This window comes from Macadamia integrifolia, unplaced genomic scaffold (genome assembly GCF_013358625.1).
Source record: "Macadamia integrifolia cultivar HAES 741 unplaced genomic scaffold, SCU_Mint_v3 scaffold1250, whole genome shotgun sequence".
NCBI classification, from domain to species: Eukaryota; Viridiplantae; Streptophyta; class Magnoliopsida; order Proteales; family Proteaceae; genus Macadamia; species Macadamia integrifolia.
The window spans coordinates 178,873-183,207 of NW_024868132.1; positions in this window are offsets into that span (position 1 = coordinate 178,873).

Consider the following 4,335-nt stretch of genomic DNA (forward strand, 5'->3'; position numbering starts at 1 on the left):
AACAAAGATCTCTTCGTAGACCCAAAGAACCTTAAAAAAGGGGGGTTTCTATCTCAAGAACGCTCAAGAATGCTCAAGAAATCTCAAGAACACTCAAGGGAGGTGGCTCAAGAACATACTGGTTTTGGCTAAAAACTGGGTCTAACTAAGAATTTGGATTGAAGATCTTCAAGATCCCAAAGAACACTTTGAAGATCTGAATGAGTTTTTGGATCTTGATGAAGATCGCTCCAAAGATCAGGAGAAAATCAAGAAGGGGAGGGGATGAAAATTTCATTATGAAAGGGAAGGGGGATTCTGGTGTGTTGGTGTCTTTTTTTCTAAATGAGGGGGTATTTATAGTTTTTTCCAGCTAGGGAATCCCTTTATCCAATGGATGAAAGGGGGGCTCTTGCCTAAAGTGAGGAGATAGGATTTTTGTCCAATGGGTAAAGGGGGGTTGAAGGCAAAAATGGGTGGGGAGGGCTTTTGTCTAGTGGGTAAGAGGGGGTTTTCAGAAAAAAATTGGAGGAGAGAGAAATTTTAGCTGGAAAAAGGTGATTTTTAAAAAATTGGAGGAGAGAGAAATTTTAGTTGGAAAAAGGGGATTTTTAAAAAAATGGGAGAAGAGAAATTTTAGCTGGAAAAAGGTAATTTTTGGAAAAAACGGGAGGAGAGAAACTTTAGCCAAAATAGCCAGAAAAGTTTATTTTTGGAAAAGTGGGAGGAGAGAGAAGGTTTAGTGAAAAAAGGTAGTCTTTGAAAAAGCGGGAGGAGAGAGAAGGTTTAGCCAGAAAAAAGGTAATTTTTGGAAAAGCAGGAGGAGAGAATGTTTAGCCAGAAAAGGTAGTTTTTAGAATAGCGGGAGGAGAGAGAAGGTTTAGGTGAAAAATGTAGTTTTAAGAAAAGCGGGAGGAGAGAGAAGGTTTAGCCAAAAAAGGTAATTTTTAAAAAAGCAGGAGGAGAGAGAAAGTTTAGGCAGGTAGTGCGGATGATGTCATGGGTTTGCGAATACATGGGTGTGCGGGTAAGGCTGGTATGGGTGTGTGGGCTAGGTAGGCATGGGTGCGCGGGCACGTGCATGCATGGGCAGCAGGCGCACTCACGCATAGGCAGCAGCCAGTGCACGCAGATGTGCGGACTGGCCTACTGGCCAGCATGCACAAGTGTATGAGGGGGTGCAATAGTAGGGCCATAGGCCTGTGCCCGCGGGGGTGTAGGCCAGTGCCGTGGGGGCGCTGGTCTATGCCCATGGGGCACAGGCCAGCAGGCCCATAGGCAACAGAGCTGTGTGCATGGCTGTGGGGCTATGTGCATGGCTGTGGGGCTGTGGGGCTGTGTGCATGGTTATGTGCATGGCTGTGGGGCTGTGGGCAGCGAGCACGCGAGCGGGCTGGCCTGCTGGCCAGAGCGCGTAGAGCGCACACGAATATAGGTTTTTCTGGTGATGATTATGGGAGATCCATTGGTCCGATTTTGGCATATCATATATAGTTGGAATTGTATTTCTGAGCACTATTCATCTGTATGGTCATCTTGATCGGAATCCTTCATATATAAAAATTCAAAATTAGACCATCCTCTTTCTCTTGCAGGGATTCTAGGGTTTCGGATAGGGAATGTTTCCATCCGCATCTCTGTCGGTCGAAAGCTAAAAGTCACTCCCAAGATCCATATTTCATCATAGCCAGAGGAGGGTGATAAAATTGGGTATCTATGCAGCGGGGGCACGCATATGTGCAGCAGGGCACGTATGTTGTGCGGCAAGGACACGCAGGATGCGACATGGGCGTGCAGCCAGGCTGTGTGCATGGATGTGTGTATGGCTGTGGGGCCATGTGCATGGCGCTGTGCATGGTTGTGGGGCTATGCCCATGGCTGTGTGCATGGCTGTGTGCATGGCTTTCAAGTGTCAAACTGACAGATTTGATGGATCAAGGGATCCTAAGGCTCGTTTGGAGGTATTCCTCAGTATCATAAAGATATGGCAAATTGCTAACAATCAAATGAGGCAGGTATTCATGTCAACATTATCAGAACTGAAACTAAGGTGGCTCACATAGTTAGAATCCACACGGACACATAATTGGGCGGTAGCAGTGAAAGTCTTCACTAAACAGTATCCCCACAACACTGAAGTAGATAAGGAATGTCGAGAGCTCGAAAGCTTGAGACAACAACCTAGGGAAGGGTTTACCACTTTCTTAACAAGGTTCAGGAACAAGGCCGCCAAGATGGTAGATCGACCTTCTGAAGCAGAGCAAGTAGAAATATTGATTGAGAACTTGTCAAAGCCTTATTATGATGTTCTCTACTATCAGCATCTGTAGACTTTTGATGCCCTAATAGTCACTGGTACATGTGTGGAGAACAAAATTCTGAGAGAAGCCCAGTATCAAGGATCTTCCCAAGATGCAGGGAAGGACACTAGAATTGGATGTGGAAAGAATCTTGAAACCAATATGATGGGTGCAGTCCAACAGTCAATATCATCTACGACCACTTCACCTTCATAGCCATTTGTAATATGATTAACGCTCCCTCCCAAAGGGCCCCGCGTCCAAGAAGAAAATTTTCTGATTTGGGAATGCCCATAACTGTAGCATATGAGAAGTTAAAGAAAGAGGGATCACTAGGGTCAGTGGCCCCAAGAGTAATTAGCAACCCTCCCCCGCCTTGGTATAAAGATTGTGAGTATTGTGCTTAGCATACTTAGAAGGGACACACTAATGAAAGATGCCTATCTTTATAGTATGTAGTTCATGCAGTTCAAGATTTGATAGACAACGGGATTGTTGAAGTCCAGGCCAAACATCCTCCCAATAGTATTACCAACCCACTCCCTGATTGTACAACAGTCAATGTATTGGAGGAAGAATCAATAGAAAGTGATCCCACTCAACCCATCAAGCCACAAGCTCGAAGAGATCACTTAAATGTCATGGGAGGTAGGACCAAGGTCAAGAAAATCCCTGGGAAAGAAGAGCCATTAGGAGAAGAGTCAGAAGATGAGGATCAGATGCCTGCCTTCCCTCCTTCATCACCAACCCCAGAAGAAGATCCACCATCTTATACCATCCACCTTTGCCATTGTCTTCCCTCTCACCATACCATCAGAGAGTAGGAACCCCTTTATCATCCTATCATCCACTATCTTCATCAGAATACCCTACCTCTCACATTACATCACCTTCATACCACCCCACCTCATATCCCTCATCACCCTCATACTTATCTCATTCTCAAGGTTTAGTGTACAACCCAAAAGAAGGATGGATGGACGGGTACAATGGGAAGGATATACTTCCACTACTAGATTCCCCAAAGATGACCTCATCAATAGGATCAGTGAATGCAATAGGGGGAAGACCAAGATAATGATCCTACTTCTAGGGGGAAGACCAAGATAATGATCCTACTTCTATGATTCATCCCACCGTACCTCAGGAGGACAACCTAGAGAACATTGAAGAAGTCACAAATAATCTCCTCAGAGCAGTAATGGCATTGGCAGTGGGAGAACAAATCAAGGAGCACGCCTCCTTAATCCATATAGGGAGTGATACAAAAGATGATACTGGAATAATAGAAGTAACATTGGTTGAAGATGGTTTCTCTTCTAACAACCCTACAACAATGATCCAGTTAGAGGAGGCCCTAAGACCCTGGGTACTCCTGAAAAGAGAATGGGAAAAGAAGATAAGACTCATCTGGAGTTTGCAACTTTCCATCAATCTGAAGAACCACATCTGTTCGTTTCTGCAAAAACCAAGAGCTCAGGAGCTACATGAGCTCAAGCCTTGTCCTTTCAGAGGAAGATGTGTATAAGCAGAACAAAAGAAGAGCACAAAGAATGATAGTCTACATGCACTATGCCCAAATCAACTGTAATGTGAAGACCCATGATGGTGGTCAAAGATGTGACTAAGGCACCAGGATGGCCTCAATCAGTAGGCTTGAAAAGTTTGACTTTATAGAAAGAAGATTAAGCAGCCTTCACCAATCCTCACCCTTCAAAAAGTTCAGCTTTTGGGAATATGAGTTGGATCAACTCGTCTTTGTGAAGAAACAACTATCTGATATCAGCACCATTGGAGAAATAGTAGCAACTTTCTCAGAAGGAGAAGAAGGCCCTTTGCCACACCTCCTCATCCATCAAGCCACTAAACCACTCCTGAACTGGACAAGCATTGGAGAAAACTTCAAGTTTACTCATGCTACTGAGTCAACCAACCTGGATACCACTAACAAAAGCATCAAGTCAATGTCAAGTCTGTAGTTGAGTCTATTGTTTATGATTTTATGAAGGCCTCCCCTCTCGAGGCAAGTCCAGAGTCCTTATATGTCAAGTCTGTT